The 15,232-nt window shown below is 32.8% G+C and overlaps 1 pseudogene; it reads left to right on the top strand.

Moving 5' to 3' along the window:
* Positions 1-10,918: 10,918 nt before the first annotated feature.
* On the top strand, positions 10,919-12,160 carry LOC107001364 (annotated as a pseudogene).
* Positions 12,161-15,232: the final 3,072 nt, after the last annotated feature.

The raw sequence follows: 15,232 nt of genomic DNA, 5'->3' as shown, positions 1-15,232 counted from the left end.
TTTTAGATAATTCTTGAAATCGTTCCACGAAGGAGGCAACTTCTCGATCATTGCGGCCACTTGAAAAGCTTCATTTACTACCATATCTTCAGCAATCAGATCATGGAGAATAAGTTGAAGTTCCTGCAGTTGTGATCCAACAGTTTCACTATCTACCATTTTATAGTCTAAAAACTTTGCGACCACAAACTTTTTCAAGCATGCATCTTCTGTCTTATATTTCTTCTCAAGTGCATTCCACAACTCTTTTGAAGTTGTTATTGCACTATAGACAATATATAAGTCATCCTCTAAAGCACTCAAAATGTAACCTTTACATAGGATGTCTGATTGTTTCCATGCTTCAACAATCATAAATTTTTCCCTGTCTGGCATATCATCAGCAGGAACTGGAGTATCTTCACTTGTAAATTTCTGCAGACCAATAGTGGTAAGCCAGAAAAATACTCGTTGCTGCCATTCTTTGAAATTCACACCTGTGAATTTACCCGGTTTCTCTGCTTCTGATACAAGAGTTCGGGTTGGTGCAGCAACAGCCACTGTAACACCAGTGTTTTCCAATTCTGATAAACAAAATTGAAACAATATAAGTAAGCAAATAAATTATAATTGCAGACTTAAAGGAGTATAAAATCACAAAGATTTTTGTCTCCACCAGAAACACAGATTTAATAATTTCCTTAAGATTGTTACCAATCTGTGTTACGAAAATCAGAAATTACTGGTTGAAATAAATCATTCAGAAACACGAAGTAACTGAGATTTTTAGAACCAGTAAATAAGATGAACAGAAATTTATTTGTAAAAAATAATTGAATTTGTAAAACTTATCAGAATCTGGAATACTCTTTTTTATAATTTAGGAAGAAAATCAAGTCCACTGAATTCACACTGTCCCCTTAAGGAAATTATTCCCCTCTACTATCCGAGGTTTGATTTGGAATATAACCTCCCAGGGTAAAATGATCTTAATCAGTAGAGTATAGATACCAAAAACTCTACTGTCAGCGAATCAATCCACAGCAGGAAAGTACACGAAGAAATATGTGTTTTTAAGAAGAAGGAAGATCAGAAAATTTGTTGGGAAATATTCTGAAGACTGAATGGTATTTATAGGCAAGAAGAATATATTCTGAAAGGTTGCAACCCTTTCAGAATTGACACGACCATTAATGAAAGGTTGCAAACTTTCAAATGGTATTGACTGTTCCTTAAAGTTGCAATCTTTCAGAACAGTGGCGGGAATTTTAAATATAACGGAATTTAAAACGGGTCACGCACACGGATCCGAGTCGGGTCGGGTTAACTAAAAAGTTGAAAACATTTCGGTTAACTTCTGTTATCAACTAATTAATTGAAAAAATAATTTTTTGCCATTTAATTAATTTAATAAATAATTAAAATAAATTTGTCCAAAAAATTATCTCTCGATCGATCATTTGCCAACGCCAAAGCCAAAGCCGAAGCGAGCGAGCGACGACGACGACGGCGCGAGGGGGGGTCCCTCTTTCCAACCCTTTTAACAATAGGAGTGTTTATTTATTTAAACTCTCCTATTTTCATTTCCATTACCGATGAGGGACTATTGCCTTTTTCATTAAAGCATTAGAGGACTTTTCAAGTTCCCAACCTTTCAAGTTCTAAACTTTTCAAATTCCTCTCTTTACCTCTATTTCCCATCAATTCTTGCTACATACCCAACAAGAAACACTTGCCTTAAAAGCGTCCGATAGAGAAGATACTGAGTATGATGAGGATCAAATAACACTTCTAGCAAAAGGCAAAGTATGATAGAAAGGAGAAAGGAAATGAAAAGAAGGACACCAATGAGAAGAAGTGGGTAAATAATAAATCTCAAAATGGCTGCTACAAGTATGGAAAAACTGATCGTCATGTTAAGAATTGTCCCCAGTGCGAACTTGAATGGAGGAAAGAAAAGATAGAAAAGGGAAGAAAGAAAAAAGAGAAATGTGCAATGGTTGGTGCTTGGGGTTTAGAAAATGGAGAATCCAATGAGATGAAACAGCTTTCATGACTGTAGGAGATTCAGATATCGAAGATGATGAAAACTCTGAGGTTAGTATTATTGATCTTCAAGAAAAATTGCATCTTTCGGAGGGGACATTTTTTATTTTTTTGGATTCTTTTTTTGCATGGGGAGGTATATACTTCCCTTGGAGCCTGCACAGGTCTTCGACCACAGATATTTTGATGGTCTAGTCATTTAGTTGATATACCAGTGCAACTACTGTGAAGTCACTCTCGACTTCCTAACCTGCCTCAACTGTCTTACCACCCACTCCCTTTGTCCTGCTCAGAGGACCTGCATAAATGGACAAAAGACAGAAAAACAAAAGTAAAAATAAAATTAGTAAAAATACACTAAAAAGAACTAAAAACTCTAATAAATTACATTTTCACGTGACACCACACCTCAGCAACGGCGCCATTTTGATACTTCATTTCTTCAATTTACACTCGTGATCAACGACGCTAGCCTACACTATGAGTGTTTACGAATCAAAATTAGTTTAGTAACCCAACCAAGGGTTGGGGTCGTTGTCCCAAGGGAGTGGTAGTGAAAGTAATAGCTGCTTAATACTCCGTTCTAAATAGTGATTGTTTAAGATATTTTCAAATATCAAAACAAAACAAATTTACTTTGTGACACTCAAACATCAAAAAGAGTTTTTTCTTAAGTAGTAGAATAACAAAAACTTAAAAGAGAAACAAGTATTGGAGAGAGTTCTTGGGGTGTAATCGCTATATGTGAAGATAAAGTTGTTGGTACATGTTTTCGGTAGCTAATTTTGCAAGACAATGGGGAATAGGCTAAGCTTTAGGTGAAAGCAAGTTCCCTCTCAGGCACTTACCCCATATCAAATGAGTTCCTCTCGGACATCCACTCGTCTAAACTATCTAGCCTACGCCTTATCCACACTCGCTCTTTCGACGAGAGTGTTTGGATCTTGGACTAGGCCTCACTCTCTCGGGCTTAACCTCATGTCGACCCACTCTATATGAGATCAGTCTAGTGGTCTTAGTTTCACGATCTCTCTTTCAAGCAAGCTGAAAACGCATGGGTGATTTTGTACTAGCAACTACAAGCTCATTAGATTAAACCACAACCACTAGGTGAAATCACATTTAAAATGCAATCTAAGCTACAAGAAAGAAACACCCAACCAATCAATCAATCCATAATTGCTAAATCACACCCCAAGAATAGGGTTTTTTAGCTACACATTAAGCAATACTTAAATTCACTTAAATGATAAAGAAATCAAGTGAGTAAAAGAGATTAAACCTTAAATGTAGCAAAGGAAGGTAAATGGAGAATATCAACTTCCAAAGATGGAAGAAGAACTTCTTTCTTCAAGCATCTCCAAAACCCTCTCCAATCATGACAGAAAACATAAGAAATAAGTTTCTAAATATCAAGTGTAGAATGTTTCACTCTCTAATTTTCTACTACATAAATAATAAAAGAGTTCAGTATTTATGGACTTCAGAATTGTGCTAGAAAATCTTTTCGATGTAGTAAGTCATGATTTGCCGAGTGATTCAGCGAATCACTCCTCGTTCAGTTCGTCATTGCTTGCACAATGTTTTCCTTGTCAATGTGTTCTTGATCGATGGGCGGTAATCTTCTGCTTTGCGGAATTGATCGGCGATACGTTGATTGCTCCTTTTCATCGCCTTCTTATCCACTTCCTTCGGGGCTCACTTGCTATAATAGAAGGTGGAGTGTTTCTATTCGGCGGATCGCCAAGTGTGCTTGGCGATGTGCACCCTAGCATCTTTAGCTTTTTTTGTTCCGTTTTGCGCTAAGTTTTCGTGCTCCTACAAAATCCTCAAACACCTAAACTTAAAAGTTTTTATCAGATATAGAGATCAAATACACAATCAAGGACACTCTTTGCATTAAAATAAGGCCCTAGATGAGTCCGATTCGAGGATTCATCATGCATCGATTTTAATGCGCACCGTGATGAGGCATGTGTATATCGAAAAGAGGATTAACTTTGGCAAGTTATATGATATAAACCTGAAGAATATCACTTTTTACATGATATAACATCGAAGGGAAATAGTTTCCGGTAGCGATAATATGATGAAGGAAATTTTTCCAAAATGTAATGTGATGTAATACCAAAGGAAAATGTAAGCCAAAGGGTAATGATTCCGACTAGAAAATTGATATAAGTCAAACGGAAATGATTCCGGCTAGTGATATTGCGCTGAAGGAAAATGGTTTAGGAAAGAATTGACTATTCTGATTTGATGCATTTTTATACTTTTGATTGGTATACTTATAGTTCATTCTTGATGCGCATGTTCCAAGAAATCAGCGGTTCCTAACGGAATAGGCAACAAAGCCACCTTGCCACCCACAACCACTAAATCACCAGTTGATAATGGTGATTGATCAGTTTTACACTTGTGATTGACATAGTTGATACTTATTGGTTGTTGAAATGTGACCATTGGATTGTGATCATTGTGCCTTGTGACTGTGTATTGTAGAACTATTTGATTAGTCTGACTTCTATGCAGTTTGTAGTTTGAGGAATTTCGGTTGCGATGAAAGAAGTACTCGATTTCTATATAGTTTTACTTTGTTTATTAGGTTGTTTGCTGAGTACCGTGTTGTTAGGTAGTCACTCGTTTCTTCAACTGTGTAGGTTCCAAGGCTAGACCCATGTGATCTTCTTCTTCTATTTTTATGGTTTGTCAAGGGACTTTGAGAGGTAGTTGATTGTCATCAAGGCGGGCCCTCTTGTTCTTTTACTTATATTTTGTTTTAATCGACCAATAAAAATATTGAGACTTGTACCTTTTGAATTATGTATTTTAATGTTCGTGGCTCGTACATGTGACAATGATTTTGGGGTTATGCTAAAATGAATAAATTTTCTGCTCTTATCTTATTCTTCATTTACTTTCCGTATTTCTTTTGTTTCGTTATGTTGAGGTTGTCTTGGTGTGGATAAACAATTGACATTACATCTATTTGGTGATTGTTACAATATTTAATATGCTAATGACTACTCTCTCCATCCCTCTTTATATGTCACCTTTTTACTTTGCATTTGCATTAAGAAATGATGTAGCTTTACCATTCTATTCTTATTTAAAGTTTTCTTAAGTCAACTTTATTAATAAATGACAAGATTAACTAACTACTCTATCAATGATACAATAGGTAAAATATGGTAACTTATTCTTAAATTTTATAAAATGACAAATATTATGGTCTAAAATTTATAAAAAGAGATGACATATAAAAAAGGATGGATGAAGTATTAAATGTCCTTAATATAGTCTTGTCGACTTTTCTCTTAACATAATGTCTATAGCGTTACTTTTCTAATTTTGACAGATTTGTTACTTTGGAGATTATCCCTCTTAATTAGCCATTAATATTATTGAAAATCTTTTATTCATATTTTGACTGGGTTGAGATCTTTAGCCAAATTATGTGATAATCTTTCAATCTATAAATACTAATAAAAGGTCTATTCTTTTTGGAGGGAATATATCAAAGAAAACCTACTCTATTGTGTTGGGTTTTCATTTTTATTTATTCTTTATTAGATTATGATTCCTAGTTTTATACTAGTAGAGTTTGTCGAATCACGAGAATGTCCTTCAGAACAACGTCTCAAGCTTTGATGAATTCCGTACAAATATTTGTAGTGATGTGTTTCCCATAAGATTTCCAACGATCTTATCGAGTTGTGATAATTCAAAGTTTATTGGCTTTATTAACTAAGGAGTAATCAAAGAACTAAATTTATTGACATTTGGATGTGGGAAGGAGAGTTGTGTAATTTATTGTGGGAAGCAGATATAGAAAATGGTTCAATGCGAGGTGAAGCCATAGCAATAAAAAGGGAAAAAACATTTATTGTGGAAGTCAATACTGCAGAGGAGTTTATTTTATAGTTGGATTTTTTGCTTTCATATTAATAAGGTATGTTATGATACTTTTATCTTTATAAAATTCTAGTTTTTTTTTGTGTGTGGCAAATTGTCATTATACACCAAAAAAGATTCAAAGAAATAATAATTTCGCTAGGTAAATATAAATTTGATTAAGTGAATGATATATTTATGTGATCATTTTTCAAGTGAATTTTATGGATGATGTGTGAAAGATTGGGTGTTAGATTTTGGTGGTATCAAGATTATTTTGTGTTCTACTCCCAAATTGGAGAAGAAAAATATTTATGTGTTGATCATTTTGGAACAACTCAAATTCTTTGAATGAAAAAGTTCTTTTTATTAAACTCACATTTGAAAATATTGGTATTATTTGAGGTGGTTAATTGATATTAATATTTGTGCAAGTTGATTTTTGTGAATTTATGAAAAAAGATTGAAAGAGGGTTTTATTTGAGTTTTATAAGGTGTTAATAAAAATTACAACATTTCTGTGGGTAATGAGTTTGATTTGTTTGTGTTTAATATTTTTAAATGATATATGAAGATGTTGAATGCTGATTTGATTAATTCATATGATTTATCTGTAGGAAATATGGAAAGAAAATAATATCTTTAGAAAATGCTCATGTTTATTATAGGCTACTTAAGGCTTACAATAATCAATTACATCACTATTTATGCTACTCAAAATAGAAACTAAAAAGTCTTGCACAAATAACTAAATACAGGTATCACAATTTACTAGATACATGTACTACAAAATTCTAATTAGACTTCTTGAAAAACTAAGAGACAATTTCGAAAGACTAAACAATGATGCATTAATTCAAACACTACCCCTTAATGCATTTGCTTGATAACTCAAATGCATTCTCGAAGATAGCAAAAGTTTTCTCTAGTAAGTGCTTTGGAGAAGATGTCAGCAAGTTGTTCTCCTGTCTGACAACAACTTTTCGCCTTTCTCTTGTGCTTCTCGGATAAGATAATACTTGATGGAAATATGCTTTGATCTTTCATGGCTGACATGATTCTTGAAAATTGCAATTGCTGATTTGTTATCACAATACAGAACAATCCTTTTTTTTTGTTTTTCACCAATGTCTTCAAATATTCTTCTAAGCAAAATAGCTTGAGAAGTAGCCTTGGATGCTGAAACATATTCTGCTTCGGCAGTGGATTGAGCAACGACACTTTGTTTTTTTGATAACTAAGAACAAATATTTGATCCAAATAAGAAAGCATTACTAGAAGTACTCTTCATGTCATCTATACTTTCAGCCCAATCACTACTGGAATAACCAATTAAGTTCAAATCTCCACCAAATTTCTACAATATCCCATAATCCATTGTTCCTTGCAAGTAGCGTAGAACATGCTTTGCAACTCCAAAATGCACTTGGCCTTGTTCTTGCATGAATATGGATAATAAACTAGCAGTAAACATAATATCTGGCCTTGTTGAAGCAAGCTATAGAAAACTTCCAATCAACATCCTTTAAAGTGAGCTATTAACTTTCTTTTCTCCATCATCTTTTTTAAACTTCTCATTTGCTGTTAATATTATGGCCACAGACCTGCAATCCATAATTTTGAATTTTTTAAGAACACTTTTAGTATACTTCTTTTGAGAAATGAAAATTCCTTCTTTCACTTGAGAAACTTTGATGCCCAAGAAATAATTTAGCAACCCAAGATCACTCATTTCATAAGCTTGCATCATATCTTGTTTGAAATTATGCATCATCTTTACATCATTTCTTGTAAAGAGCAAATCATCCACATCGAGACAAACAATGATAATGCTGCCATTTTCTTTCTTCACATACAAAGTGACTTCACTTTTACTTCTCTGAAAATTATTTCACAGAAAGTATTTGTTAATTTCATTGTACCAGACACTTGGAGCTTGCTTCAGTCCGTAAATAGCTTTTTTTAGCCTGTACACATTATGTTCTCCCCCTTTAACGAAAAATTCTTGAGGTTGCTCAACATAAATCTCTTCATCAAGTTTTCTAATAAGAATGTTGATTTAACTCAAATTGAAATATCTTCCATTTCTTTTGTGCAGCAACAACAATTACATTTCTAATTGTCTCAAGACGAGCAACTGGAGAGAATGTTTCATAAAATTCAATACCTGATTTTTGCGTGAAAGCTCTAGCAACCAACCTTGCTTTGTGTTTTTGAATATCTCCTTCCTGATTGATTTTTATTTTGTAAATCCATTTTAGACTTACAACTTCTCTTTCTCTAGGAATAGTCACAATCTCCCAAGTATTATTTTTTTCAATCATTCAAATTTCTTCTTCCATGGTTTTCTTCCAAACAACATGCTTTATTGCTTATTCAAAATTTTTTGGCTCAACACCGGTAGAGTTATATCTTTTATAAATATCACTTAATATTTTTGTTACTCTTGGAGGCGGTTCTTCATTATCTTAATTTGGAATTTCTCCCCCTTGAGAGTCATCTTCATCTTTCTCATCCTCTTCTTGATTTGAAGATGTGATAACAATATTCTCTATCTTTTTATCCTCCCAATTCCATGTTGTTTTTTCATCAAAAATGATATTTCTACTAATAACAAGTTTGTTAGTTTTGACATGGAGAAGCCTATATACTTTTGTAACATCACTATAACCAAGAAAGACACATTTTTGACTTTTTTCATCCATTTTTGTTATTGTCTCAGCAGGTACATGAACACAACAAATACACCAAAATTTAAAAATGACTTACAGAAGGTTTAATTTCACTCAAAGCTTCAACTGGTGTCTTGTTCTTTAGTGCCTTTGTTGGACACCTGTTAAGGATGTGAATTGTTGTATGACTTGATTTTGCTCAATTTTATTATAATTCCTCCAATAATTATCTCTAAACACAAAAGAATAACCATTTTTCATGAGTTCACCAAATTAAGAAAATTTTCTTCTAAGTCATGAACATAAAGAACATCATAAATTTTCATATCGCTTCCTTTCATGTTGATCGAAATAGTACATTTACCTTTCGCATCAACTAGGGCTCAATTTACCATCTTCACTTTAGTAGTGATACTATTATTAATTGAGAGGAAAACCTTTTTATCTCCAGTTATGTGATTAGTACAACCACTAGCAACATACCATTCATTTCTTCTTGTTGAAGCATCAGATTTAGAAGCTAAGAAAAAGTTTTCTTCCCTTTTTTCCTCCTGTTTTTCACAAAAATTTGCTTGCCCCCATTTCTTGTGCCAGCAATCCTTTTCAACGTAGCCAAACTTTTTACGAAAGTTACATTGGGGCTTGTTTTTGTGCCAACATTTTTTTGCATTGTGGTTAGTCTTTTTGCAAACTTTACAAAAGAGACTAGAATTTTTCTCACCTTTTTCGTCAACCTTCTTGGAAGAACCATCATGATCATGCTTCTTTTTTGGCTTGTGATTCTTCTTGTGATGAATCTTTTCCATAACTTGTTGGTCAGAAATTGTATCACTATGTTTCTCATTTTATTAACAATATTCAGGACTATTGTGCAATATTCATCAATTTTTTCAGATTCTATCATTTTTAAATTTTGAAACTCTCTTCAATGAGTTAGAAGATTTATAGTGCGTACCTTTTCGTCACCATACACCTCAGTTTCCTGAAAATCCCAAACTTCATTTGAAGTCTCACAAGTAGCAATTTTTGCATAATATGCCCTTGAGACTCCCGTTAGAATTTTGCTCAAGGGTTTTGCATCTTGACGATACTTAGCCTCAAGATTTTTCATCTATGCTGCTGTAAGATCACCATCGTTGTCTGGCTCTTCAATGCCATTTGCAACAATAGTCCACAAACCTTCATCTTTCAAATGTGTTCTCATTCTTATCTTCTAGTATTAAAAATCAGTTCCATCAAGAAATGGAGTAAGAACAACTGAAGAATCAACACCTTCATTTGTCTTGGATGCCATATTTTTATCTTCACCTAACCCTAGATTAAGAACGAAAACCTGCTCTGATACATATTTGTAGGAAATATGGAAGGAAAATAATATCTTTAGAGAATGCTCAAGTTTATTATAGACTACTTAAGGCCACTTGAGATGATTACAAATATCAACTACATCACTATTTATACTACTCAAAATAGAAAACAAAAAGTCTTGCACAAATCAATAAATACATGTGTCACAATTTAAGGCCACTTGAGTTGATTATAATCATCAACTACTTCACTATTTATACTACTCAAAATAGAAAATACAAAGTCTTGCAAATAACTATATACATGTATCACAATTTACTAGATACATGTACTACGAAATTCTAAAGAGACTTCTTGAAAAACTAAGAGACAATTTCGGTAGACTAAACATTGATGCATGAATTCCAACATCATGATAGGTCAGAATCATTCTTTTTAAATTATTTTATATTAAGAAGGCACAATATTTTGTCCCATGATGTAATGGTTCGTTGTGTTATAATTGAGTGTTGAGACTGAGTATTATTTAAATTCTTCATTAGAAAATTGTAAACAACAAGAAGTAGCAAATTTTGAAGTTTGAATTCCTTAGCAACATTGGAATAATTAATTAGAACTTCCATCCCAAATATGACTACAAAAAGTTGAAGGTTGAAACTAATAATATAACAAGAGGTTATCCAGTTAATTTTTTTTTTAAATTCTCATTCGATTTCTGGTACTCGGATGGAGCTTCCTCGATTAATATACTTAGTATCCTAATATTACGTATTATTATTATTGTTATTATTATTATTATTATTATTATTATTATTATTATTGTCATTATTATCATTATTATTATTATTGTTGTTGTTGTTGTTATTGTCGTTTTATGTAGTATAAGAGTAGACATTGATAAGAAATGTCCATTTATTCACAATAAGCTTCAACTGCAAAGAAGTTTGCTGCTTGCTCCTTCCAGTGACTCGAAGTTTTCGTTCTTTTGGGTTAGCACCAGACTGTTTCTCACCTTTACGATGGTTATATCAAATACCTTATGCAGTATCATTCCTCTATATCTCTAGATTGTAACTGTAGTTCATTCATACTAAAAAAAAATAATACTATGTCTATGCTTTCATTAAGCCTGCTGAATTGATCAGATTCGTTTAATTTTTCAATGCAGGGAATTTAATTGCTTTATTTGTTGCTGCAATTATTGTTTTATGTTGTCAAAGTCAGTTGATCCCTGAAACACCTCATGTTGTTGTTTCTCATCATGGGACCGGGGATTTCAAGACTATAACTGGAGTAATACTTGCAGCCCCGACTAAAAGTGTCCAAGCATACTATATCAAGATTAAACAAGGCACATATCGAGAATACGTTCTAGTTGATAAAAATAAGACTAATATAGTATTGGTTTGAGAAGGAATGGGTATTACAATAATAACGGGAAATAGAAGCTTCTACACCGGCAGTAAAACCTATGACACTGCAACAGTGGGTAAGTTTTCCTCTTTATGTAATGGATTTCATTGATTTTGATAAATTATAATTCTTTGTTCTTAAATTTTTTTTTAGCGGTTCGTGGGAGTGGCTTCACAGCCCAAGACATCACCTTTAGGAATGATGCTGGACCAGGAGAGTATCAAGAAGTGGCATTAAGATTAGAAGCAGATTTGACTTCTTTCTATAGATGTCGCTTTGATGGGTATCAAGACACTCTATATGTCAAAAGAAACGGTAAATTTTTCCTGGATTGTGAAATCTATGGAACGGTAGACTTCCTTTGCAGTAACGCAAAGGCCTTATTCCAAAACTGCTTAATTAAAGCATACATTCCATTGGCCAGACAGCATAACACAATCATAGCACAAAAGAGAAAGTTTAAGAAAGATAAAATCGGAATAGTTCTTCAAAATTGCACTATAAAGGCAACGAGAGATTTGGAGAATATGGATAACGTCACCACCTATTTAGGTCGACCATGGGGTAAATACTCTAGGGCAGTGGTCATGGAATGTTACATAGACCAGTTTATAAGACCTAAAGGATGGATTAAATGGACAAAATCTGCAAAGAAACCCATTGTTCATCTCCATCCATATTTTCTAGAGTACAAGAATAGAGGACCAGTTGTTGTTACCCGGAAACGTGTGACATGGGCATCCCGTACTACAAATCCACTCATTGCGTCAACTTTTATGGTTAGGAAATGTATACATGGTGACAAGTGGATTTCCGCCAATATCCCATATTATTTAGACTTTTTTTAAACAATATTAGGGTTGTGTTCCTTATAATTATCACATTACAAAAATAGTCGGCATGTGTTCTTATCTTGTTGCATCAAATTTTCTTTGTACAACTGTTTCAGATAAACAAGAAATAGCTATGTGCTTTTTGCCAGTTTATTAACGATCTGTAATTCTGATAGTACTAACTAATTTGAATTCAGAACTAGCGTAACTATACATATTCATTGAGCCTTGAGGGTTCTTCATTCACATGGCTCGAGATCTTTGGTCAATAAAATAATGATCCCTAGTGGTGGAACTAAGCCGAGGAAAGTATAATTAACCATAAGTCATGTCTCACATTCTATTATTTTTTGGATAATCTTTTTACTGTTCAAATTAATGGAGCGTAACATAACATATACTGTTCCCCCAATTAACGATATCATCGTAGTAGTTATCTTTGTTGTAAAAGCACTGTTGGAGGATAAAGAAAGAAGAAACAACGTATAAGAAGATAAAAGAGGAGTTGCAGAGAACTTTCACGTTATATTTCTTATATATTAAACAAACTACATAGAACCTTTAAATAGGAATTAAGACTCAACCACCTAAGAGAAACATGACCCACTAACTTAACCACAACCTTATCCACTAAGCTAAGCATTAGCAACTAACCAAAGATATCATTTGACTCAACTAGGACTCCTAACAAAGTGTTACTCTACCAACTAAACAGGAACCTTTAATTATGTTTAAATCAACATTCAACATGAACCCATTAAACTAATGAGAGAACCGACTGACAAAAGATATTCCTTATGGCTATAAAAAGGATATTATAAAAATAAACATTTTAAAATTTTTTGTTAAAAATTCTAATGAAACTCTAGTTTCCAGTTAGATTAATACGAATTTGAAATTATTTTTTCATGAAATTGTTAAAGAATTCAAACTTTAGAAAACTCATGATATAAGAAGAAGGAAAAACATATCAACAAATGGGAATTAATGTTTGAGGAAGAGAGTGATGGGGAAATAATAGATTCGATGGTGCTTCGCTGTGAGTGAATTAGACCTATTATATATTTTAGTTGATTATACAAAAATATTAAATAAAAGAGGTTGATCAAGAGGTAAAAGGCTGAGAGTTGAAATACATAAGTAAATTATGTGAAGGAATGTTATATGAGTTAAGCCTAAAATTAAATGTACTGAATGAGAGGTATGTAACAAATGGGCAGATTTGGAAAATTAACCTGTCAAACGAAGCGACCATATTGATCGGAGAGACAACTCAAACTTAAAATGTTTAGATAGATTTAATTTTACGATTTTCCATTTAAATGAGTTAATATTAAATTCTTAAAAGTATCCAAAACAATGGAGAGTCATGAGAGAGAGATATTGATTTTGGTTATTTGTATGAAAATACGCAATAATTTAAAATATGAAGAGTAATGGTATCAAATGGAAATAATCTCAAAATGAAATTTCATTGAAAATAGAACTAAAATTGATCTTGAATTCCTCAATTTTTATCAAGCTTTATCTTTACTAGAAAAAAACCCAAAAATTCAATTATACACAATTTATATGATGAAAATAATTATTGATAAATCAATAAGTTTATGTTAATACAATTTACTCATAACATAAGGATCCTAAATATATAATTTTTCAATAAAAAAACTCAGTCCAAATTGATAAAATTCCAATTCTTCCCAAAGAAATTTACGGACAAGGAATGAAAACAAGAAGAAGACATCCTGAGAGACCAACAAATTAGTGAATAGTACTTAAGTTGTGAAAGGGAATGTGATGGTAATCTGTAATTAAGTAGACTGGATATAAAGATTAACTAGTTTCATGAGGTCTTAGAGGGTGAGTGTTTCTTAATGTTATCTAGAGGTCATGAGTTAGTATAGTATGGGAGAAATTGTATTGATATTTGTGTTTAGTACTAGACACTAAGGTTGAATTTTGGATGAGTGTTGTGATAAAAAAAATGAAGGTATATGAGGGCGATGATGTTAGTTTTAATATTTGATCTAGAAGGCTTGACATAAAGTAGGTTAAAAGTTAAGGTGTTAATTTTCAATAAATGTGAGTGATGCAAGAGTGATATTGTGACCCTTAGATGAGAGCAACAAAGAGTGACTTTGTCATTATATTAGCAAGAGCATTAAGAGGTGTACCTGAAATTGTATGTAGTTAGACAAGGTTCAAATTAATGTTATAATTTTTTGATGAATGCCTCGATAGTATTTTCAAGCTGCCAATGTGCAGAAGGCTGATGTAGGCATTATTTATTACCCTTTAGAGGTTGGTTGAAGGATCATATATAACTGATGGTTAGTCTTTTAAATATAATTGACGCTTCCTCCAGTTGAGTGGATAGTAACATAGAAGGCAGTATTAATAGGCTAAGAAGGAGAATTCAAACTATTAAGAGTTAGACTAAGCCACTTTATAAGTCATTGAGAAGAGGTTTAGAGAAGCATCTAAGAAAGAGGTCTTAGAAGGAATCTTAGTACCTACATATGGAGAGTTCTGTAGCCATGATGTTAGACTTTGCCAAGTATTAGAGTACATCAAATATAATCTAGTTTAGAAATGATGGAATAGATCAATAGCATTAAAGTATCAGCTTCATACATAAGAGGGGTATAATCAGATAAGAAACCAAGTTACTTAACTGTTACAATCTGATAGTGATTCTAGTGTTATGTCAGTTCAATCATACTCCAGCGTATTCCTCAAAGTTCAGTTGTGACAACATCATGTTGATGTTTTAAATATCATGATTGTGTCTTTGAATTCACACACTTCAGATAGATTAACATACATACTCAGTTCCTATAATAAGGGGCAATTACGTTAGGCCATTGATCTCAAGCTTATGTCAAAAAGTTATGAACTTCAGCCTCATGATGTGAACCTATTCAGATATGAATCATATTTAATAGTATGCTCAATATCATGAGCTCATGATTTACCCTCAACATCTAGCTAAATAATGTTATGTCATTCATATTTTTATACAAAATATCTCGAATCAATCATGCTTATGATCTTTGGCTGTAAGCTCCATCAGTGATCCTTTTATTT

The sequence above is a fragment of the Solanum pennellii genome, chromosome 10 (genome assembly GCF_001406875.1).
Source record: "Solanum pennellii chromosome 10, SPENNV200".
Taxonomy (NCBI): domain Eukaryota; kingdom Viridiplantae; phylum Streptophyta; class Magnoliopsida; order Solanales; family Solanaceae; genus Solanum; species Solanum pennellii.
Note: the sequence above shows the minus strand (reverse complement) of the source record. Positions and strands in the feature narration are given on the sequence as shown.